The following is a 26,153-nucleotide window of genomic DNA, read 5'->3' as shown; positions in this document are numbered from 1 at the left end:
CTGTTCAAAGAAACTAAAAACCCCTACTCCCTCCGTCCCCCAGCAAACATACATACAGCAAAAATGGACAATAACCAGGATGTGCAATTTAAATTTTGTTAAATACCCATACTTACAATTGTAATTGTTTATGTAATTATGTCTAATTATCTAAAAAGTAGTCCTAAGGTTTTTTATTAGGGTTTTAATGATACCATGTATGTTAACATCTCACCATATTGTCTAACCTGTTTAAAAGTGGGGTTCCTATTTTATACTTTTCTCCAAACTCCTGCTGCACCAAACACAGGACAAAGCACCTTATAATAGGGACTCTGAGACGACTTGTTGAATTGAGTCCCAGCGTAGCTCAGTGGATTATGTAGGTGGAATTCTGCACTACTTGCCTGTGGGTGTTCACATATTCATGATGTTTATTTACAAGCTGTTTTAGTTCAAGAAATGCTTGCTAATTTTTCTTAGTCTATGTGTGAATCATGTGGAATTATCTCTGCAAATTAGTTTTTTAAATTGACACAGAGAGGAGGGGAAGATCAGACGTGTTTCATTAAGTGCTCTGCCTGGGTAATTAAAAATGTAACGAAGTGCTTTTGTATGTAATACAGCATTTTGCATAAAATTATGTATAAAATAGATAATTGTAGATAGCTGCTGTTGTCATCTTCCCATAATTTAGAACTCTTTTCATTTGTGTTAGAATGATGGAGTTTGGGGACCGATTCCTTCCTTCTGTCCAGTTCTCAGCATGGAAGGAGACCCCAAGGGCGATGCTGTGAATAGGCAAGGGAGAGGAGGTCCTCCGCGGGGACTGAGGGGCTTGAGAATGGGGGGGCACAACAGGGCCCACTGTGGGAAGCATGGGTGTTATTGCCAGAGCCTAATTTCAAGAGAGGATGACAAAAGATGAATGTGGTGTGGCCAGGACACTCCATTCAGAGAAGTTCTTAACTGCTCTTGGGCTTTAAGCAGGAAGTGACAAGGTACAGCTGCAGCTTTAGGAAGATCTCTGTACTGTTTGGGGGTGAACCAAAGCCACCACAGCATTTGCGAGTTCAGTTGCTCCTCCTTGCAGCCTCCCTCTGCCTGCCTCTGCTTTAGTTTTTGGGAAGCACTTGTCACCAGATCACACAGTATTTGCTTGATTGATTCACTTGCTCCATGACTGCTTTCCTACCTAGAATGTGAACTCCCGAGGGCAAGGCTATGTCTGAATTCCATACGGTGTCACCGGTGCCACCATAATGCCCGGCAAGTAACAGGTGCTCAGCAAGGATGTATTAACCAATCAAATGCTTGAGTCAGTTTCTGAAATCAAAGTGGGTCATTGCTCTCCCCCCCAAATCGAATAATTGATTACAAAAGGAAAAGATAGTAACAGTTCAGTGGGGAACCTGGACAACACTTTGAACAAAGGATGAAAATTAACTTCCCAGTAAGGGACACTGGTGTCACTGCTCCTGGGTGTTATACCCAGTCAAGAATGGGGCATCTGACTAATTGTGAAGAAATGTCAGGGAAACCCAAATTGAAGAGTATTCTCTAAAAATGACTGGCATGTATTCTTCAAAAATATCAATGGCATGAAACACAAAAGCCGAAGCAGTGTTTCAGTTTAAAGAACACTAAGGAGACATAAGGGTTGAAAGCAGTTTGTGATTCTGTGCTGGGTCCTGGGGGAAAGAAAACTGCTGTAAAGGTCATTAAGATGATTGATGAAATTAAAATATGCAGAGGGGGCCAGGGAAACATCACGAGCAAACAAGAGTGCTTATGTATAATTTAGCTCTTTGGATAAAATGTCAGGATTCATAAGCCACATATCTGGGCGGCTGGAGCGTGTTGCAGAACCAGGGCAGCAGGTGAAAGATCAGCAGGGGCAAGAACCCTAGAATCGGATTCCGGAGACCAGGCTTCCGTCCGGGCTCTGCTACTGAAGCTGGGTGGCGGCCGTTCCTTCTCAGAGGTTGGAGTTCGGAGGTTCAGAGACTCTGGCTGTTACATAACCTTGAGTCTGACCAGCAGACCTAGTTCCACGGATATGAATGCCAGGGCTTACTGTGGCTGCCTTGAGGGGTAGGATTCAGATTTCAAAGCCAGTGAAGGAGGAAAAGTAAAGACGGTGACTGACAAGGTTTCCTATTTGTTGGCACTGGGATCGTATTTGCTGGTTTCTTCTTGATGGTCAAATTACAATGCAAACCCGGAGGGAGGTGGGGATAGAAGGAAGCGCCAAGGACGCAGAACATACAGCTTTGCAGAGAATGTGCAGAGAGTGTAGAGTGGGGAAGGTAATTTCAGGAATTTATTTTAGAGGACGTGTTTTGATGTCAGTCCTGTTTCAGCCCAGTTCCTTCTGCCTGGCCCAGAGATCACTGAGACACAGTGATGATAGATATTTCGAAGGTGGCCATGCGCCTTCCTAGGGTTGGTTAAAGAGTTCTTTGAAAAATCAGCTGAGATCCCCCGTTAAATCTTGAACCACCAAAGAAAGAGTTAAAAATTACATATTCATATACCATAATCATTGAAATTAGAAAAGGATTTTAAAGCATTTTAACCTAACAATGGTTGAAACAGAGTTTCCTGGTTAAACCTGAACTAATAAATCTAAACAAAGGCCATTACTAGGGCATTCTACTGTTTTGAACCGCTTCCTTGAGTGGGTGGGAGAAAGGTTAATGTGCGTTTTTATTAGCCAAGGTGGAGAGATGAAGACTGTCCAGAGACCTGGAGCCAGTAACATAATTTAGATTTTAGAGTGTTATTTTATGTGAATGCTTTTCAGTGGAGTATGTAAATAATGTGTCAAAATTTTAAGGAGTAATTGAAATGTAGTAATATTAATGGAACCTGAATCAGAATCCTATGTAGAGATTAAAAGCGTTAATAAACGTGGAGTGCTTAGAAAAATGCCTGGTGCGGGCATACACACACACACACACACACACACGCGCGCGCGCGCGCGCACACGTGCGCACACACAGGTAAAGGGTCTTTAAGTGTTTTGATGATGAATCAGCACCCTTTTGATTTATTTTTTATTTCAAAATCCATTTTCATTTGCTTAAATGTGAAGTATGCATACATACATCTTTTATAACTGCTTCAGGTTCCCACGTATTTTATGTTTTACTGTAATTTGTTAGTAAATTTATAGAAAGAACAAACTAACAGCAATTATTTAGTAGGAATTTGGTTTAAATGATTTCTAAGTCTTTCCCTCAAGTTCTGTGAATTTGAGTGAGAAGCCAGGTAAAGATGGCGAAGTAAAAGATCCCTAGACAGGCTTCAACAGATTAAGCTTGCTTTATCTTATTTTATTTAATACAGTATGTGAATTTAGCCTAAGCCATACTTTAAAACATAGCCCTTTGTTATTAACTCTAATTAATTAACCAAGAGAACATAAAAAAGCAATCTTGTCTCACAGTATGCTTTTCCCTTTTGCTATAACCAGATTAAGTACAAAATATGTGACAAGTTCATGTTACCCCTTTTCAAATTGTGATAACAGGTGCAATTTTGTACTATGCTACCACTGCTTAATTTTGATAGCCTGCCTACTCTAGAGAATATTTATCTTTATATATTTATATATAAGAAAATGCTATTCAGGTACAGTGACAGCTTTGAGAGTATGCGTATAAATTGTACCAAATGGGATCATCCAAATAAATTTGGAAAGGACATGCATATATAAAGTGCTAAATATGGGATCTTTTGTGACTTACCTTTTAGTGGTATTCTAGTAATAATGAAACTTTCTCCTCCTTGTCATCTGTTATTCTTTTAGTGCTTATTAGATGCCAGGCACATGCCAAGTGCTTTATACAAATTTGCAATTTAATTCTCCCACAACTTTAAGACATAGGTATTCACAGCTCCATTTCACAAATGAGGAAACGAAGGTTTAGAGAAGGGGCACATTTTAACCTCAGAAGTGGTGGTTTCAGATTTGAATAGAAGATGGTTTTGTCTAATTGTTTTTTTGTTGTTGTTTTGTTTTGTTTAACTGCTTTATTAAAATTACCTCTCAGAAGATGATTATTCAGCATACTCATGAGAACCAGATTTGCTAACATTCTTAGCCAACTGTGTAGGTGGGACAAAAGTTTAATTTAATTAACCAGTTTTAAAGTTAAAAAAAAAAATAAAAGATTGCCATAAAAATGGCTATTATCAAAATACTCCAGAAATGACAAGTGTTGGCGAGGATATGGATAAATTGGAACCCTTATGCTTAGTAGGAATGTAAGCTAATACAGTTGCTATGGAAAACAGTGTGGCGGTCCCTCAAAAAATTAAAAATATAATTACCATATGATCCAGCAATTCTACTTCTGAGTATCTAATAGAAGTGACAACAGGATCTTGAAGAGATATTTGCACACCCATTTTCATAGCAGCATTAGTCACAGTAACCAAGAGGTGGGAGCAAATGTCCATTGATGAATAGATAGATAAAATGTGGTATATACAAATAATGAAATACTATGCAGCCTTGGAAAGGAAGGAAATTCTAACAAATGCTGCAACATGGATGAACTTGGAGACGTGCTAAGTAAAATAAGCCAACCACAAAAGGACAAATACTGTATGGTTCCACTTATATTAAGTACCTAGAGTATTCAAAATTACAGGGACAGAATGTAGAATGGTGGTTTCCAGGGGCTGGGGTGAGGGGTGGGGAGTTATTGTTCAGCGGGTACAGAATTTCACTTTGGGAAGATGAGAAAGTGCTGGAGATTGATGGTGGTGATGGTTGCACGGCAGTGTGAATGTTCTCAATGCCACTGAGCTATATACTTAAAAGTGATTCAGGTAGTAAATTTTATGTTAAGTGTATTTTATCACAATTAAAAATAGTAATTTTAAAAGGGGGAAAAAAATAAAGGATTGATGTGGTTGGTTGGCTGTGAACTTTTCCCTCTGAAGAGTAAAAGGGATTTTTATCCCAGTCACATATTTTGCAAATTAAATTATTTCCACCCACCCAAACAGCGTTCTTTGGAAAATCGAGGGTGGTGGGGCTTCACTGAGACCTTGCTTGAGCCTCCATTCTCTTCACCTGTCCAATGCAAGACGGATAGGCGTTTCTTGGAAACTGAGTTCCCTGGGGGTGATGCCAGCATGCTTCCACCCGGGGCTTAACAGCAGCTTGCTCAGCCTGAGAAAAAGCAAAGTGCAGAAATAACTTGGGCCTGACGTTCAGATGGGTAAACAAGCCGTTTCTAAAGTGAAATCTGTAACCGGGTGTCCAGTCGTGCTTTTCAGTTAAGCCCAGTGTTAAATGGTAAGTGGATGAATCATCTGGTCTGAACTGGTCGCCTGAAGGATATGGAATTTAATACCTGGTAACCTTTTGGTTTATCTTACGGCATCTCATTGGTTCCCCATTCAATTCAGGAAAGTTTAATGGGCTACAACAGTGAAGCTAGGTTGTCTTATCTTCCAGCTTTAACACTATATGGGTTGTATGGATTGTAATAATTGAAGAGATGGGTGGGACCTTTCCAGCTGGTTGACAGCTTGAGTTGTCACCGTGCAGGAGCTGGCGGTGTAGTGGTGAATGGAACTCACACCCCAGTGCGGAACGGTCCTTATTAGGCATCTTTCTGTTTGTGTGGAAAGTTCAACAAGGGAGTATTGGGGGCATCTGGCGGAGAGGCCTTTACCCTGTGTGGGGGGAAGGAGAGAGGTGTGGGTGAAGCCGGGGTCCCCGAGCTAATGGAGAGATTTCTAGCAAGGCTTCTGGACTTCATTCGAATGACCGACAGTGGGGGGCTGTTGTCACCTTTCAACGGGCAGGGGAGGGTAGACATAACTCTGGTGATTTCACCCCTCCCCGCTTTCAAGGTCACTTTTCCTCCTGGGCGGAAGCTAGAGTGGAATTAGCCAGACCAAATAGGAGGCTGCTGTCAGGTGCAGCCTGAAGATGATGGCGGTGGTGTTAGCTGACATGCATCACGGGCTGCCTACGTGCTCAGAGCCTTACACGCCTTCTCCTCACTCAGTTCTGTGAGCTCTAGGTGGGTGGCATTCCAGTACCATTTTTTAGATGAAGAAATTTAGGAGCAGAGAGGCTAAGCAATTTGCTGAAGATCACACAGCTTATGCTGACGGGATATGGGATGGCAGGCAGGCCTAGGTGCCGGTAGGGAGGAGCTCTTTAATTTTGCTGAAGCCGTGTGATCATCAGGCATGTGGTGTTGCCTTAACTGGGCTCCAGGAGCCCTGGGGTAGCGCTGGCCATGCCTGCTCCTTCCTGGGAGAGATGCAGCTGTTTACCGCATCTTGGCCTGGCCTGAGTTTCGTGGAGGAATGGGCCAGCGGGGGGCATTTGCTAGTGCTCTGTGCACCCAGGTGCTTGCGTGCTTTTCTGGCTGGTGGTTGCAGTGACGATGTTGGGAATAAAGTGGGGGTGGTGGCAGAGTACACAGCGCGATTCTCTGTAGTAAGTAATCTGTACGTTGATGTTTATTGACATGAGCAGGTTCCACCAGTTCCCTGGGCATTTGGCTGAGGAATGAAGAACAGTGGACAACCAGCAGAGTGCTTTTTGTGATGTTTACTTTGTACCGAACTATGTGCTTGGCACAACCTGCTTGACAATAATGGCAGCAAGAAATTTACAGCCACTAAAAGAATTATTTATACCAGAATACAAAAACAGACTTTTCAGATGTTTTGGAGGCCTATTTCCTGCAGGTGCTGTGGAAAGTGTGTTCCTCATCTACTAAAATTTAGGAAAGGTGGTTAGCGGTTTTGTAGAGAAGCAGGGACCTGTTAGTTTCCACTTAGTGTAACACAGCCTACCTGCCGTGGTCCTGCTTTTCATTTAATACATTGAACTCAGTATTAAAGGAAAACTGACAGGCAGGGAGCATCCGCTCTTTTACTCTTTTAAAAAATGTTCTTTAGTTTTTTAATTAAGAAAACATATGCACATGGTTTAAAAAATTCCCTAAGCAAAACAGAAGAATATAGAAAGTGAAAAACCTCCCTTTCATTCCAGTCCCCCCTTTTCTTCCCCAGAGTTAGTTTCAGTTTTCTTCTGCAGTCTTTCATTATGTTCTATGCAGATGCACACATTCTGTGTATAATATGCACACTACTCCATGCTTTGCTCTTTTCATTGTATAATACTTCTAGGAGATGATTGCATGTCAGCACACATAAGTCTAACCCATTAAAAAAAAATAGCTATGTGATTCAGTGTATAGAATAACCAGTAACCAGAATGTAACCAGCCCTCATTTAGACTTTAACACTTTTTAAACAATATTGAGGGGTATATCTTTATGATACATCCTTTGTTATTAACTTCTCTGTCAGAGTATATGTACATGCAAAATCTTGGGAGGCTCACTCTTGGGCTTTGTAAAGCTAGCATTTGAACATCTGTTGTGTGAAAAACCAGTAACCTTCTAGAATTTAGTTTGATTAATATAGTTTCCACCCTGCCAGCAATTGTGAAAAGGTGCTGGTTAATTTCATCACTTCTATTTAAACATTTTCTCCTAAAAGTAAGGTATTTCAGTTAAATATTTGAGGCAGGTACAATTTAATCATTAAGTAAGTCCCTCTCTTGATAGATACAGCACAGTCTTGATTCTGAGCCCCAGCACCCCATTAGAATCCAAGAACAGTAAGCTAACCATGTTGCACATGGGGTGGGGGCATTCACTTTCCTCCATGAAGATCTTCACAATGCTTGAATAGGGGGACTGTGCTGAGTGTCTGCTAGTGGAAAGTCTTGAACTTCCGAGGGATCTGCACATATTGTAGTCAAAGGACTGTGTTGCTGCTCTTATTTTTCATCTGTACTTGTGTGTCATCAGTTCGTGGGATATTTTTCTGCCAGCTTTATGCATGTTAACCTACTTGGGCTGGGTGGGAGGGCTTAAACTTCTTATAAATATTGATGTATATCTGCAAATGTTGTTTTTCACCACCTTTTTAAAGTTTTATTAGGGGAGGGTATGAGGATGTTTAAAGAAACTAGTAGTGAGTTTTTGTTTTTGTTTAGATGTTTCAGTCTTTAACCTGGCTTTTAGAACCTGGGCTTTGCCATTTAATTCTCTAGACTTAATTACATTATAATTACTACAATTAAATTTTGGGACACACCTGGAAACCCATGTATATGTGCCTCATTGGTCAATTAGCATGTCCTATTTTAAATAAAACAACAACATACTAGCTTGCAGATTTGTTTGAAAGACAATTTGCTAAAATATATCAATCAGTGTCACCAATGAATAGGCCCTACTCCTTTAAAATAATTGTTCTTGTCACTGGTGATCTGAGATGGGTGTAGTTACTGAGCTTTTTAAAGTGTATATCTAACTTCTATAATGTGGTCTTGAGTGGCCCTGGAGTGGGAGCACCCACTGAGCACCTATTAATAACTACCTCTGCATAAATAGTAACAGTTGCTAACTTGCATTGAGCTACTACTCATCAAAACTCTGCAACTTTCCCCCCCTGAGTTTTATGGATAAGGAAACTGAAGAGGCCAGTTGAACACACAAGGGCCCACAGTTTGTAAGTGTGGAGCTAGTATTTGCCTCAGGCTCCCCTGAGGAGCTTGAAGTTTAGAATTAAATGACCTAACCATAGGTCATTAAAAGTCACACTGCCACTGAGATGTCACATGGTTTGAAATCCAGATTCTTCAGTGTTCCTCACAGTTGTAATTTAAGGCAGGACCTCATGTGTGGGCCTGTTCTACATATTTTAAGACATTGAGCTTCCCTGGAACTCACTCACTAAATGTCAGTTGAGACCCAGTGACTATGCCATCGAAAATGTCCCACATATTTCTAATGTCTTCTACTAGATGTCATATTTACATTTCTTAATTCAAACTTATCTCTTACCATTATATTACATTTCCTTCCATTGCAATTTTTTAATCAACAGTAATCCAACTTGACTCTTGCTCATAATTTGGAATAGTTGGATTGATTAGAATAATTGTAAATGCAAATCATTTGAATACAGAATCACAGGTGACACACACACACACACACACACACACACACACACACCCCTTCTACCCACCCAGAGGCACACAGATGGAGGAAAAGACTTTCTGAAAGCCAAAAAATAAATTAGTAGGACTAGACTCAGCCCCCGTCGAGTTAGAGGCCATTTCTTTGCATTACCAGTTTGCTTCGGGCAAATGTATTTGACTGAGCTGTGTTTATTTTCTAATGAGTGATTTTGACCTTTCGAAGGGAGACATTTGGAGGGTTAATGTAATTGAATTGAAACAGCACACCATGGAACTGCAGGACAAGTTTGTGGCTATTTTGGAAAAGGTATTTCGAACATTTTATGATGCTGACAACTGGACACTTAGGATGAGACTTGTCAGTCTTACCCTGGCTGGTATTTGTGCAGGCTCTCCCCGCATTTAAGTAGAAAAAGAGGCAGATCGAATCATCTCATATATACTAATTCTGATGGTTCCCCTGGAGGGAAAGAATTTTGGTGAATGAAAAATGTTACTGTTTGAGAACATTTGCTTGTTCAGAAAATTTCTTCAATCCTTATCGAGTGGCAGATACAATTTTAAGTTCTGTGGATGAGTTGGGTATAGATTTTGCCTGTTTATGGTGCTGAATGTTTCCATACCTTTTTTGTATCTTGAATAAAACATAACTTGAAAACATTACTTGCCTGCACCCACTTAGGGAGCCTGACAACTGTAATGTCCATTTTAGGAAACAAGGTCAGAGGTTAGTTCTGGTAAACATACCCTCTCTTTACCTGACAGCACCAGCCTCATTTGTTTAATTGTATGCATATAGAATATGACGTGTTTTATGGGACAGATTTTTTGTTTTGTTTTAGGGTGGAACAGATTTTATTTTTTCATAACAGATTTAGTAAAGTTGACTCATTATGCAGGGAAGGTCATTAGATGATTATATATCTCTTTTAAAAGGCCTCTTTAACCTCGCAGAATTGCTTGGACCTCAAATTTGGATTGTGGTTAATCACTTAAGCCCTAGAGCTTGAGGAAACTATGACCAGTGCAGAAATGCCTTCTGATGAATGATGGGAGGGAATTTGCAGGTGTTGGAACAAACCTCCTCCAAATACCCTTGTACAAATTTGGATGTGTTGAAGGATATGCGTTTCTTACTGACTGGGGGGAAGAAAAGTTCATTTAAACTGTTGACATAGATTTTCATTAGAGATTCTGAAATAGAGGTTGTTTTGAAATCACCAAAGTCATAGAAACAAGAAGAAAATTCTTCTTTTCCTTCCCCTTCTCCTTTTTATTCTGATTATATAGAGAATGGGAATGTAACTTGGGAAAAGTCTGAGTTATAACTCACTTTGCAGATACTAGATTCATTGATAGCTGTTTTTGTCTCTTACTTTCATGAGGCAAAGACCACACTGATTAAGAAGCTTGAAACTGGAGAACTCTTTAAAAAAACAAAAATAATAGAACAGATTTAGGGCATCTCCTGGGGTGGTTCATCCCAATAAATGTACAAATCACTTGAATCCATAGCTATAGTGTACTGAAATGATCAGTATTCTTAATGGTGACTTTGACTCAGAACAATCATGTGACATTGGATTCTGGGGACTCTTGTTTAAAAAAATCAGGAAATAACCTTGGAAGTACATTTAAAGAGATAGGAAAGTGTTTAGGATGCCATGTGAGTGAAAACAAGTTACAAAATAGTATGCATGTATGTTCTGAATTTGGTGAGACCCTACAATGTTTTCCAAAATTTTATAGTGAACCAAGTTAACTCGTAAAAGAAAATAAATGTTATTAGAAGTGGGAGGGAAAAACCCTAATTCTTGACAAAGCAGTGAATTGGCCATCTCAAAAAAAGAAGAGGGGCAAAGATGTAGAGGAATATTTAATAGATCAGTAGCCTGGAAATGTGTCCATATATTGTGACATGAGAAATGATTATGAAATAGTATGTATAGTTCTAAATTTATAAAATAATTTATAAAACAAAAAATATTAAATAATCATGTATAATAAGTGTACATAACATACAAAGTAAAATATATACCAGAAATTTACAGAAAGTAAAAATGTATTTAACACCACATATGCATACACACACACACACACACACACACACACACACACACACACACACACACACACACACACACACACACACACACACACCAGTCACACACACATACACATATCAGTGGGTCAAATAGCTTCCTGTCCTGTGGGGCCCTAAAAATGAACTAGGAAGAAATATTTCTAAATGGTAAGTGATCTGACTGAGGGCCAAGGTTTTGGTAGTTTTTCTTGTTTGTGTGCATTCTTATTTACTAATACCATTCAAAGAACATCTGTTACTTTTGTAAATGGGAAAAGTAAGAAAAATCCTAATACATTTCACAAAGATTTTCAGTAACCAAAAGAGAGGAAAAAAACTTCAGCCCAGAAAGTCACTTTTCTTCTATCCGGACAGTTAAGTCTCCACTATTGTGTTTGATAACCGATCCGTTTGAGGGTTTGGGGGCCTCCTAAAGTAGGCGATGCTTTGTAGCCCATGATTATTACTGCTTTAATGGGACACACTTAAGACAGCAGGGCAGTGAGGGAATGGATGAATGATTCCTGGGCAGTTCTTTGGGTGCTCTGCTTTTAGAATGAGCGAAAGGCAGGGCATTGTAGTGTCACTGTGTATTTTAAATGAAAGAGCAATTGAAAATAGTGAAAATTTCTAATATTCTATGTACATTTAGCAACTCATTTTAACAATTTTTGTAAGAAAATGTTAGTTCCAATTATGAATTTGATGGGATGGGTATTTATCATGTGACAGCCCAGGTAATAGAATGTTTTCCACCACTGCCCCCAAACTGTCCAAAAATACAGTCCTTGGTCCAAAGGGGATGTGTTGATCCATCAGAGACTGCCTGCACTAAGATTACAAACCATGGAAGACAACTAAGAGACCTTCTCATAAACTGACCTCATTTTATAGGTGAGATACCTAATGTCCAGAATAGAGAGGAAGTTGAAAGGCAGCAGGTTTGTTCCAACTATGTTAATAACAGTTGTTTATATAAAAATTTAAAGGTTCAGTTCTCACTTTCTATGACAGACATGCCTATGAAGGTGGCCCTTACCCAAAGATCTAACTGGCAACTTCCTTTAGGCTTCTCGATTCCAGTTCTTGAGGCGGAGAGTCTGATTGGCTGACCCCCACTTTTTACCAGTAAACACAAGTCACGGGCTGCTGGCCAGCCTGCGAATGGCTGCCTCTTGGTGAGGTGTTCTTCCAGGCCCAACCAGCTGTGGCTGTGTGTGGCGTTGTGGCAGGTGGTACAGAGGTGGCAGCTGAGCCTGAGGGTGTGGCAGAGCCCCCAGAAATAGGAGTGGTGAACAGAAACCCTGATATTAGGCTGTTACAGTAAATTTCAGTAAATTAGCTGATCCTCGGTTAACACATTTCCCATAATCTGCTCTGAAACTGCATTTAATATTTTAATTTGTTTCTATATTGAATAAATTTGGGATTTCCTTACAATCTTTATTCTTATTAGCCAGTTAAATTTTGCCTCTTTTAGGAACACAAAAGGCAGCTTTTGTGACTTGCAAAGTTTATTATGGTAGCTTGCTTTTACAATTCATGCTGAATTTTCTTTTGAAGCCATAAATTACTTCAAAATATTTAAAAAGGAAATGAGAAAGTTCTTATTGTTCTGAGTTCTTTTGATTTTCATTAAATATTTATTCTTCTCAATATTTTAAAAGAATCCAGGTTCAAAAGGCAAGGCATTTCAATTAGTTTTTGAAGTCTTTATTAAATTGTTGAATGGTACACACTGTGTGTTTGGTTGCAAAAATTATAACATAATCTGTGCTTATGAGACTAGTTGAGAGATAGTGTGACTGTTTCAAAGGGAGGCTACTTGGACTACAGGAGTTTAGATATAGTTTAGAGAATTGTTTTAAAGGATTAACAGGTTTTGATCTTAGTTAAAAAATAGTTTTGGATAGTGGCATAAGACTGCATAAAGATGGTTTTAATGGAAGTTAAATTATAATCATATATTATGTGGAGGTAATTACTAATCCAGAATTTATTGGGTGCATATATGATATTTTGAGAAAGAAGTTTTTATTAAGTAAAAAAAGAGCATGTGGACAATTCCTACATCATTGCAAATATATTTCCAGTGTTCTTTCTGAATCAGGTGATGCGTGTGGATTAGGATTAGCAGGGTATGGAACAAGGTTAACGGAAGACATTGTAGGGATTGCAGGAGCAAAGGTGTAGCAATGAATAAATCTTTTGAGAGTGGGCAGTAATCCAGTTTTGAAAATAATGACCAAGTGTGGAAAGTAGACGTGGGTGTACCAAATGGCTTCACTGGGCTGAGCTAAGAAGCTTGGTTTGATATAATTGGTAACAAACGTAAAAGGGGTGTTGTTAGGTGCTTTCTAACTTCTGTCCTAGGTCATGAGGGCATATAGGCTCCCTCAGGGAGCTGTGATTAAATGACATACAAGGAAGATTATATTAGCACATCAATGGGCCCATGATACCAGGACCTGTTAGAAAATTATTTCTTCAACTTGTAGATTTTTTCAGTAGAAGTTCTGGGAACCTGAGACTCTTCTGGGCAGCCTACAAAAGATAAAATAGGGATTAAGATTAATATTTTAAGGTAGAGGTGGGGGTATCTGAGGATTTAGTTAGAATAAAAAGTACTCTTTTTGTTCAGAAAACACTTTTTTGTGTCCCATACGTGTTATTTCCCATCAGTAAAAAGGAGACTGCATTTGACACAGGCTTCCTTTCTTCTTTGTGAAAGGGGAGAGGACTGGTCGTTTGCCTTGAGGTCACACTCAGGTCTTCAGCATTAGCTTTTGGTAGGAGGCTGCAACTTTCAGTCACTTGTTAAAAACCAGAATTTAACTGAGTAAATTTAAGATTGAATTGGCTTTATTAAGAGATTTGTGAATTGGGCAACATCCCATCTAGCAACTAGAAGGGCACTCGGGTGAGTTATACAAAATGGATGGTTTTTATGGCCAGAAAGGAGGTGGGACTAAGAAGTGGAATGTGTGGATTATTTCAGACAGGGACACATTCCCTAGGGGAGGGCAGGAGGTGTTATCAAGCGGATTACCTCCCTTGTGTTGATCAGGAAATTGAAGATTAATTGGTTTAAAATTCCACTCCCAAGGCAGCCTGAAACTAGGTTAGTTATTAAATTTTGGTTTGATGATGTGGTTTAGCAAAAGTGACTCCATTTGGGCTGTTTCTTTCTTCAAACACTCATAAGCTAGACACATGCTGGCTAGGGCTTTTCAGCTGTAGTTGAATCCCTCCTTCCTGAGAGATTGTAGAGGTTCCTCGAGCAGAGGAAAGAAAGAGAGGTTCAGTTAAACTGTGTTTATTTGAGAGTCAGATATTAGAGGAAGAAAGCACCAACTTTGTGGTTTGGATTTTATATTTTCTTAACCCAAAATTTCATATGCGTAACATGCTGTTTATAAGTGAGAATGAGAACATTGTCAGTGGTTTTTACTCTTCTAATAAAGTACAGTTTTAATGGAAAAATAAAATAAAAATAGAAAAATATAATTAAATTGATCCTGTGCTGTTGTTGGTCTCTAAATTATTCATGCCTAATTACACACCATCTTTCCCCTGAGAGGAAACAACCAAATTATAATTAGAGTTTGGGACAGGGCTGCCAAAAATGAATCATGCCTGCTGTGATTTCTGTGTCCTGTTTGCACAGTGGACACAGCAGTTGATTTCAGCTTTGTCTCCCAGGGGTATTTTCTGGACTACCACTCAGTCAATCATCAGGTTGGCCCTCAAGATGAAATCACAGCCCTCCCTGGCCTAGGAGGAAGTAACAAGCTTTGAAAGAACTGGCCATACAAATAGAAACTTGTGAAGTGGGAGTTTGCCATTCCTTGCAGAATTATGTCAACTTCAGTCTTTCCTTCCTCAGTCTTGCTTCTTATGTTCATTCCTTTTTACTCTTTGAATTTGTACTCCAGTGTGGTTTTTCTTGAGGAGAAGTCACTGGTAGTAAACACTTTGGAGTTTGAGTATTGCTCTACCAGAATTATTGTGATTAAGGGAAAGGTACATTTTTCTGTCCCATTTCCCCCAATATTCTTCTGAGTGTCATTGGGTTGATGTCTACAAAGATTCTTGCCTTACTCTACTCAGATTTAATTGAATGTTTAGAGCTATAGCCTTACAAGTGTAATTTGGATATTTTCCCCCAGGTGCTTTACTTGCAAGATGAACATAGTTAAGTTGCTTGTTCACTGGTCCTGGAAAGAACCCCTGTTGTATCTTCACAGCATGTGTGCACTGTAAAAATCAAGCTTGCAGCTTCTACTGTGCTTTCCTTGTGCTAGATCTCACAGAAAGGCATCCCCAGCGAGCTCTCAGCTACTGAGCAGTTATCTAATCTATACAGAGAGTCCATCCAGGCCTGTTTTGGTTTCCTGTCCTCAAGCCACTGGCTAACAGGAAACCTCCATCTCACAGGAGGAAGGAGTGTCAATATCCTTTACTCAGGACACAACAAAAGCAATTTGAAACCAGAAAGTAGTGAAAGAATCATTATATGATTTGGAATTGAAAGCAGATTTGGTTGCTTTCACCAGTAAGCCGGGAACTGTTCCCTGTCTTTGGTATCCAACAGGCATGATTTAGAACTCTTTTCTACTTCCTTGCAGTGTGAACTTGGATAAGTTTTTGAACTTGGACAATTTTGCAACTTTGGACAAGTTATATAACCTCTCCGGGCCCAGTGTGTGCATCTGAGAAGTTGAGGATTCTGGTGGGATTAAACATAAAAAATTTCATGTTGTCTGATCATCAAAGTTATTGTCATTGACATACTATTTTGGATTTGTCAATGTGGAGGAAGGAAGGCCTTTTTAGCCACATGCCTTTTAGTTGGTACATCAGTCTTATGTCAGCTTATTCAGGTATTTTACTTCCTCTCAAGTAGCAGTATAGAAAGTTCCCATTTTGAACTATATTCCCATTTCGGCCCCTGCTTTTGGGAAGTACTTTATGATAGGATTAACTATTCTTGCAGGTTGGCATGCCATTTGAAGGTGGCATTATCGTAGGCTCCTCAGTGATTTTCTGTGTAATTAGCCTTTCTGTATCTGTGACTTCCTCTGAGGGACAGCATGTTCTTGTTGATTCCCCCACTGCACTGGGAAAGCATTGGGAGCGATAAAATAAGCTCACATGTTAGAAAATCAGACTCTGTGAAGTGTAAGGATTTCTTTTGAAACGTCCCCTTTGAGCTACAGAAAGATAAGCAGACCTACTTTACAAGGGACAGAACCTTCAATTTTTGGGTAATTTAGAAGACTTTGTGGACCCTGGATTACTTGGTTCCTTTCCCTTAAATGATTCATTGGCGGGCATAATACAATATATTCTGTGTCTAGTTACAACGGCCTCTCTTCTGTGAACATTTTCCTTTTGTTTTTTGGTGTCTCTGGTCCTGCACATAGCCGTTTTGAGACTTAATCTCTATATGTCTTTGGGCTTCATAGCAGTTGGAAGATCAGATGAGATGGTGATGCATCAGTAACTTAGTTTAGCTTCTGGCAGATATTGGTTTGGCTGTTATCTTTATTTTATAGATGTTTTTATACCTATAGGAAGGAGGTCCAGGCTCTCCCTCCTGGGAGCAAGCCCTTGCCTTCCCCTCCCTCACTCCCTCCCTCAGGCACATAGGGTTAGCATTAGTATTAACATTAACATTAGTATTAGCATTAGCATTAGTATTAGTGTTAGTATTAGTGTTAGTTTCCTCATTCCCAAGCTCCAAGGCCTCTATAACTTGTTTCCTAAACCCATTTCTTCTAGAAATTACTTCTTCTACCTCTGCGATTTACCAAATAAAGTGAAATTAAACATTAAAAAAAAAAAAGAAGGAGGTCCAAACTCCCTCCACCCCCCTCCCCTCTTCCCTCTGCTCTCCTTCCCCCATCTCACCCTGAGCAGCACATTCAGCACATTCACAATAGAAGTTTCTTTCCCATCTATATCACAAACCAGCTTCTCTATCTTAGTGTCTGGAGAACTTTGCAGGGCGACCTAAAACAACTATCCAACCAGACAAAACATCTTCCTCAGATACGTCCACAGCTTTCTGAAATAAATCCCCTTGCAGTCAGTGACTACTTGCTTCTCTCTTGCTAAAGCATCTTATTTAGGTCCAGATATTGGGGCTCTTAGACTCTCAGACAGATCCCTGAAAAAAATACCTTTTTCAACAGGCAAAACTAACGTGTGGTATTCAAAGTTGGCCAATGATGACCTTTGGGGAACAGTGGTGGTTGCACATAGGTGTTCACTTCAGGAAAAATAAGCCAGTCAAGATTTCTGTGTTTTTCTGTCTGTAATTCATATGTTAATGCAAATGTTTACTAATTTTTAAGGGAACTACCTCTTTCTGTATTATAATTCACAAGTAGAGCCACATGCTGCATAATGTGTTTCAGGTGAAACACATATAGGATGATGGTCTCATAAGATTATAACGGAAGTGAAAATTTCTATTGCCCGGTGACAAAGTAGCCATCGTAATGTCTTGGGAAATTTACTGTTTTGTCCATCTCAGTAATCGCTACAAATGCCTGAGGGCTCAGTTAGCCCCCTGGGCCTAGTGAGCTTCCCACCGATACCTCCCTTCCTAAACCAGTGTTACAACTGGACTGACCCTTGTGGTTTTTCCATTTCAAGACACCCTTCAGCAGTAACCATTAGGAAACTTTGAAGAAAAAAATGTTTCTCACTTATAGGCCCTGGAGTCACAAGGCACTCCAGGGGGTACACTGCCAGGTGGAGGTTAGAGAGAGTGAGAGTGAGAGCGAGAGAGTGTGTGAATGGGCCTGAGGCTCTGCTTTTATTGGGGTTTAGGAGGGTGAGGTCTAGGGTTTCATAGGCTCCCTCTTTATCTGTCAGTTTAAAACTTAAGAGCAGAAATTTAAAGCTCAGGAAGAAAAAGAAACAAGTAGTTCAACTGGTCAGTTATCTAAATCAGCCAAGATCTCCAAAACAAAGGAGCCTTGGTAGGGGGAGGGGGCCTGGCTCCTTACCCAGTCCTGTGCTGCAATGTGTTTTTTACAGATAGCCTTCCTTGAAGGGATGCCTCTCTGAAATGGAGTTCTGGGCCAGGCAATCAAAGCTTAAATCTGACACTTGCATTCCAAAAAGAAAAGCCAACCGTCAGAGGTTACACCACAATCACTCCTGTTTGTGGCGGCGTCAGCAGCCCTGCTGTGCTGCCAGCCCTCTGGAAGCGTAGCACGGCAATCACAGGAGCAGCCTGTGGGGCCTAGGCCTGTGTGCCTGCGCTCGACAAGGTGCGCACGGCATTCCTCAGAATATGTCCGTGTTGGTGAGTGGCGCCTGACTCGATATTCACATATGTTTTTAAAGGGTCATTTTTTTTTTAGTTGAGAACGTCTTTCATGAAAGTAAATAAGGAAGGATTTCTAAGCCTCTAAGGTGATGTGGGTTAAAGTCTGTAAGCTCTGATCATACATGTGTGTACATGGACTTCAGTTGTTCCACTTGTTACTGATTGTGTTCTGTAAAAATGAAAAATTAAACATGTTGCTTACCCCTTTCACCCTACAGTTGTAATTCTTATAGTTTAAAAAATGTACTTTCTTGCTTCTTTCTCTTTCTCTATATTGTTAATTAACTGTTATTTACCTCAATGGATAAGAGATAATTCATAACTACATGATTTTCAAACTCATGTTATACCATTAGATGTCCTTGGTGTGCAATTTTTTATTGGCATTGGATGCACATGCTTACTTCTGCTCGGGTTCCCTTGTAAAGCTTACTCTGATGCCACGACAGTCAGAAATTACCCGGGAACTGGGAAAGAACGATCTTTGCTGTGGCTGAGAACAAGAAGTGAATTATAGCTACCTTAGATTTTAGGGTTTCTTATAGCAGCTCATTACCTGAAGAATGAACTTTAATGTCCTTATTATTTTCTTCTAGATTGGAAAGGAGGCAGATGAAGAAAAATAACATGAATCAGGTAAATGGATTTTAAGTTTCCTTATGTACCCTTTATGCTTGGTTTATATTTCCCATGTTTTCCTATTGAAAAGATCTAAACAAACAATTTTTGTGGCCAACTTAAACATATAAGGAATGGTTTGGGGATATAGATGTAATAATCAAACATATTTATACCATTTAATTAATTGGGTATGTGCATTTAATCATACATTTATATAAAATATTATAACTAATGCTCCTTTCTATCTCAGAATAATTTTCTTACAACTCTTTTGTACGTATTTGATATTAGTGTCATTTTTAGGGTTACATTTTTGAAGCATCCAATACCATTTTCTATGTCACGATATCCTTTTAGTTTGCATTATAGCACATTTGGAATTCACATCCTTGCCAACACTTGTATTTTCTGTTTTTTTGATAGTGGCCATCCTCACAAGTGTGAGGTGGTATATCATTTGGTTTGATTTTCATTTCCCTGACAATTAGTGATGTTCAGCATTCTTTCATATGCTCTTTGACCATCTGTATATCTTCTTTGGAGAAATGTCTATTCAAGTTCTTTGCTCATTTTTCAATCAGATTATTTGTTTTTGATGTTGAGTTGTAGGAATTCTTTATATATTCTGGATATTAGCCCCTTATTATATGTATATAGTTTGCAAAGATTTTCTCCCATTTTTTAGGTTGTGTTTTCACTCTGATTGTTTCCTTTGCTGTGCCCAAGTTTTTCAGTTTGATATAGTCCCATTTGTCTATGCTCACTTTTGTTGCCTGCACTTTTGGTGTCATATCCCAGAAATCATTGCCAAATCTCGTGTCATGAAGCATTGCCCCTATGTTTTTTTCTAGGAATTTTATAGTTTCAGGTTTATGTTTAATCCATTTTGAATAAATTTTTGTATATGCTGTAAGCTAAGGATCTGCTTTATATACAAACTTTCAACTAGTCCCCCTCTCTTCTCAGTTCCTTACCCTCTCCTTCCAGGCACCAGAAGCTCCATTTCCTGGGTCTTTCTGGAGCAGTCAGCTGGCCTTTTGTTTACTTCTCAAGCAATGAGGTTCAACCTGCTCAGCTCAGCTTAGCAGTCATCTCTGCTTTCAGCTTCCAAAATGCCATTATTGTCTGCTCTAATATACTTGCCTGATCTTTCTGTCCTTGTGGATTTATATTTTCTTTCCTCTTTACTATAATTTTAATGGGGATTTAGAAAGAAGCAGAGATAAACAGCCCTATTCCATTGGCTACCTATACGCCCAAAATCCATATTGCTTTTTAAATTGATACTTAATAGGCTTTTAGAAAATGTTGTCTCGTATTTTCTATTGTTAGGTCCTACCTCCAAAAATAATTGCTCATCTCTCTATTCCTTTGCTTCCTTTAGTTAGCTAGTTTCTGTCAAATGACATATAAGTTACTTCCCAAAACATTATTTCATTATTCAAAATAAACTGAGATTTTTTTTTTAATCTGAGACTTAGTGATGTCTTGAATATAAGGTGACACCCTATTTCCCGAGATACACTGTTTTGGGGGGAACCCCTTGATTTATCTTTAGGTGTATATACTATACACACACACACACACACACACACACACACATATGTTGGTATTATCAAGTGATGCTCTTTTTTATCTAAATATATTTTACTCTTAACTTTAATGGAATACTTGTAAGCTAATATAATGACAAGAGAGTCCTATGTTATTTTTAGTTAGTTGTTTCAGTGGCTTTCTTTGTGACTGTGTTGATTATTTCCAGCGTAACACTATTTATGGCAGACAGAATAAAGAATGATTAAAGGAGGGATTGCCTGGTATGACTAGGTCCTCAGGGACTATCTAGAGAGGTTTGTTTGTTTTTTTGTTTCCAAGAATTGTTTCTTCACAAAGTTAAGCCTGTTAGTTGGCTCAAGATATCAGTTACTCAGTTTGGTATGTGGAAGTCCCTCTTATTTTTATCCTGGGGTCCAAGGTTGGCCTTAGATCCTCCAGAATTTGAGTGGTAGTAGAATGGGCTTAGCTTTCAGGTACTTAGTGATGCGTGGCTTATATGATCCTGGATGAGATTGAGAATTCACTTCTAGTAGATTATTCTAGGGGGGAAAATGGAATGTTACTGATTAAATGAAACATGATAAAAATAAAATGCTACCTTGCTAGCTACCGTTGGGTTCCACATTCTCTCACGTATAAGTACACATGACTATAAATGAAAGACTATATGAACAACTAGCTCTATTCTTTGTCACATGCAAAACATTATCTTTAGCGGTTATACAATACCCATTTTCACATCTGCAACTGTAAAAGGTATCATTTATGAGAGTAACATTTGGGTCTTAGAGAAATGACCATCTTTTTTATCAGTCAGCTTGTAAAGAGGGTATCTTAGTAGTTACCCTTTGTTTTCATATTGAAGATGCTATACCTAAGTTGTGAAATTCAGTTACTTGTAGACAATTAATGATAGTAAGTAAATCTATAAAAGAAATACCTCTATGTGATAGAGGGCTACAAACTTTAGTTTTCAATTAAGAAAAGGTGGGATAAAATTTATGTTATGTATATTTTAGAACAACAAAAAAGCTGAAGAAAGAAAGAAAAACAAGGTGGAGTGGAAGGTGGGGAAGGTCAATTGTGAATATTTTGTTTCCAATCTAATACTTGAATGATTTTATTTATAGTGGGGTCTACTGGATTCATAAGGTCTCTTCAACCGTAGCATTTTATGATTCCGTTTTGAAGTAGTTAAGCTTAAATTGCTCTTTTCTTCTAGGTACACCATTGAGTTCTTTGGGAGGCACAAAAGTGTTTGGGAAACTTGTGAAATAGAAGACAAGACCCTGCCTCAGGAAGCGTACATGAGAATAAATTTAAAGGAACCTATTGACAAATGCTTAACAGTAGCTGTTGGAGGTATGTAATAACTTAGAGCTTGGATTGGATGCCGTGCAATGCACTCTGCTGTACTAAGTCACGCTGAGCCAGTCTCTGGGAATAGAGCTCGTTCTTAGGGCAGAACCTCACCCTGTGGTCTCAAGTACTAGTGGCTGTTCTCTAAACTTGACTGTGTACTGGGATTTCACTCTTAACCCTTCCTTGAGCAGCTCAGACTCAGCCCCTCTAGAGTCCTTCCTATTTCCTGAAAAACAATAAAGATGATAGAGGTAACAGTGGACTCTGGGCAGATGAAAGTGATAACAGGTTTCTAGCCGGAGACCTTACTGCCTTCTTTTCTGGGAATAGGGCAGTTGGTATCAAAGCTCACTGAATGTGTGTCCTTTGAATCAGGTGTTTTTTATTGGCTTCACTCTTACCTTGGAGGACATCAAGGTTGTATCTGTTTGGGTGGTGGCTGTATGGGCTTGACTGGTTTCCTGTTAGTCATTAACTTTGACCTGTTTGTCTCCTTGACCCCTTGACCCCACTCCTCCATGTGTCAGTTACATGGTTATTTCATTTTCTTGCTTTATAACCTTTAATGCTTTTTATTTTAATCCTCACTTAAGGATATGTTTCTGTTGATTTTCGAGAGAGAGAGAGAAAAAGACGGAGAGAGAGAGAAACACTGATGTGAGAGAAAAACAGATCGGTTGCCTCCTGTACACGCCCAGACTAGGACTGAACCCGAAACCTAGGTATGTGCCCTGACCTGGAATCAAACCCCTCAACATTTTGGTGTATGGGATGACACTCCAATGTACTGAGCCACCCAACCAGGGCTAGCCTTTAATTTTTATCTCCTCAATAACATATCATCAAGGTCAGGGTCACTCATTATTTCACATGCTATGACTTTCAGTGCCTGGCATTTGATGCACTGGCTCATTTTTTTATGGCATAGCCTGTCACGTTGTATATCACTTTGATCCTTTAGGATTTTCTTTTTTTCATGTATCAATATAGAACACTATAGACATACCCCTGGCCTGTGTATTTTACACCTCTGATCATCATACAATCATGAAAACATTAAACAAGTTCAATTTTCTAGATGAAGATACGGAGGTTCCAAGTGGTTGGATAACTGGCCTACTGTTTCCTAGGGCATTTAAGTGGCAGAAATGAGATTCAGCACTAGATCTGCCTTCTCATACTGTGTGTTGTGGAGACAGTATGCCAAGCTGTCTCCCCTTTTTGAAGCAGGGTTTGAAAAATATTCTAATGCTTGTGGAATTTTAATCTTCTGCTCTACTTTTTTCACTGTTATTTGCTACTTTCCCTCATTTTATGGCATCTTATTTGGTTTATAGTTATATTTACATTTGATTAGCATATTAAAATTAAATATTTTCAACAGTTACTGTTCCATACTTTTACTGAGTATATTTTTGGTATGAGACAGTATTGAAATATGCCCCCCCTTTTGAAACATAGGTGCTGATACCTCTATTGATACATTCTGAGTTGATCACAAGGCCAGTATAGGAGATAGGAGGAGTGGACCTTTATATTCCTAATGCAGTCTGATTGTGTCTGTGACATTATTTACACCCTATCCAGATCCTTTCAATTTCGAGTTAGTGAAGATGACATAGGAGAGGAATGATGAGATTTTGCCAGAAATCTTGTGTAGTTCACATTGTTGTTTCAGAGTCTGAATTCTTTAAAATGAAGAACATTTACTCAAGTGCTTAGTGTTCGCTCAGGGATCACTTTCAGTGTATATAGCTGGTCAGTTTGCCCTGAAGGATGTGAGTTTTAAGTTCAAGTGAGTGTAAGAATAAATAGTATCCACTTTTGTTTTTCAGTAGTCGGCTACATGATTTGAAGGTCTGTGTATTTAGGCTTCTAAAATATTTTTATTAAATTAGCACGTGCTGTGTATACTGATAATCCTAGGAGGAAGGTGTGGTCAACCTTCTTTGAAAGGTGAACAAACTGAGGCTTGTGAGGTTATGAAGCTTGCTCAAGCTCATGCATTTAGAGAACGGTGGAGCCAAAACTTGAACCTAGATTTGTTTGATTTCACAAACCGTGCTTTTAACAATCACACTGCCTTGCGGATTACACACAGTGGTGACAATTAGATTACAAACATGTCCAAGAATTTTTTTAGTCTTTGCATTAATACAAAGGCAGTCTTAACAGAGGAAGGAGCCTCATCCTCACAGAACTGAAGACTTCTACTGAAGGCCTGGTGCGGTCACTGAGGAGGTTGCATCCAAATAGTGACAGTTCTTGTTTATGATGGACTGAGCTATTCTTTAGAACTGGGAGGTGTGTCTACTCCGGCCACATGTCATTTCCCACAATGCGCTTACTATGCTTCCAGGAGCAATTAGGCTCAACTCACCTTAGCAGTTGCATGAGCAGCTGTTTCTTCCAAAGCAATTGGGACTGGAGTTTGGCCAAATAATCACACAGTAAAGGACAACTCTGGCATTTATTTATGAATCTCAAAGTTTACAAAATATTACAAACCTCAAAATTCCAGGTGGTATACTGTATCTAGTTTAGTGTAAGGAAAATTTCTTTTTGTTTTTAAATGTTTATTTTTGTTTGTTTTTTCATTTTAGTGAATCTAAATAGAAAATTTGGTAAGCATTGAAACAACAAAATACAAAACACCACTCAGGACACATTGGAGTCAAATAGGATCCAAGCTGTCTGCATTCTGGTTGCTATAGCTCCTGACCTACTTTCTGCCACAGTATAAGGCTACACTTTTTGTACACTGTACAATTCACAAGATAAGAATGACTGGCACCCCTGGAATTGTGCGGTGTTGAAGCCCTGTGTATATTCGTCCATCCATCCATCCATCATCCATCCATCCATCATCCATCTATCCATCCATCCATCCATCCATCATCCATCCATCCATCCATCATCCATCCATCCATCCATCCATCATCCATCCATCCATCCATCATCCATCCATCATCCATCCATCCATCCATCCATCCATCCATCCATCCATCCATCATCCATCCATCCATCCATCCATCCATCCATCCATCCATCCATCATCCATCCATCCATCCATCATCCATCCATCATCCATCCATCCATCCATCCATCCATCCATCCATCATCCATCCATCCATCCATCCATCCATCCATCCATCCATCCATCCATCGTCCGTCCATCCATCCATCCATCCATCCATCCATCCATCCATCCATCCATCCATCCATCATCCATCCATCAGCTATTGAGCATCTCTACTTTGTGCCATGCACTGTTCTAGATACTAGACCACAGTAGTAAACAATGCAACCAGGATCCCTTCTCTCAGGGAACTTACAGTCCAATGGGAGTGGGCAGGGTGGTTCAGAGGGACACGTGAGAAAGAGGTATATAAGCAAGGGCGTTTCAGACATGGGTAAGTGCTGAAGACAACAAAACAGGGTGACAGAGTGTCTTAGGGTAGGAAAGACTTTTAAATTTGATTTAAAATGTACAACCTGTGTCTTGACTATTTAATACTTGTAACTACCTATATTTTTATATTCACCAGCTTTCTTAAAATAATTGTGAGAAAAAGTGAGAATCCTCTGTCAAAATTGTGTATTCTTTGGGAACCAAGGAATTAAGATGTTTCTCAAGGTACCAGCATTCTGTGGTGGAAACTTGAGATAACTTGTTTTTTTAACTGGTTTGTGAAAATTGAATTTTAAAATAATAATTAATTGCTTGCACATAGCCTGTAAAAAAAATTTTTAATCCATTCCAGGGAAAAATGATATATATTGCTCATAAGGATTGAAGATAGAGAAATTCAGGAAGTGCAGGGTGACCAGGGCTCTGGTTTAGGCGCTTGCCTCCTTCCCAGCTCCCCCACCTTTACTGTCGCTATGACTTTATTGTCACCTCACAGGTACGTTTAAAAGAATGCTGAGTCCTCTTCTTCGGTAGTTATTGGTAGAGTAGTTTAAGGCATCTAGCATGTCATTCTGTAGAAATGGAATTTCTGTTTTTGTTGCTTTGTTTTTAGCAGGGGCGTCTAATAGATGAGGTAGGAGAACAGTTAGGGCAGAGATCAAAAAATTATTTAAAACTTAGGTACAAGCTCAGACTCCCCTTTTAATTTGAATGTTTGCTGTAAACAGTCGGGTGAAGTCAGGAATGAGGTGGA

The 26,153-nt window shown here is 39.3% G+C and overlaps 1 protein-coding gene across 3 annotated transcripts in view; it reads left to right on the top strand.

The window, feature by feature from the left end:
* Positions 1-26,153, top strand: part of SGMS1 (sphingomyelin synthase 1) — a 224,697-nt gene that overhangs the window by 94,806 nt on the left and 103,738 nt on the right. The window contains exons 4-5 of one of the 3 annotated variants that reach the window (XM_087824420.1): positions 19,044-19,083; positions 21,848-21,987. The gene's annotated coding sequence lies outside the window, so the exon portion shown is untranslated. Of the gene's footprint in view, positions 1-19,043; positions 19,084-21,847; positions 21,988-24,590; positions 24,612-26,153 lie in introns of those variants that run through there. The other 2 variants (XM_087824421.1, XM_016220774.2) reach the window with 2 other exon arrangements.

Source organism: Miniopterus natalensis, chromosome 14, assembly GCF_054644295.1.
Source record: "Miniopterus natalensis isolate mMinNat1 chromosome 14, mMinNat1.hap1, whole genome shotgun sequence".
In the NCBI taxonomy this organism is placed as follows: Eukaryota; Metazoa; Chordata; class Mammalia; order Chiroptera; family Miniopteridae; genus Miniopterus; species Miniopterus natalensis.
Note: the sequence above shows the minus strand (reverse complement) of the source record. Positions and strands in the feature narration are given on the sequence as shown.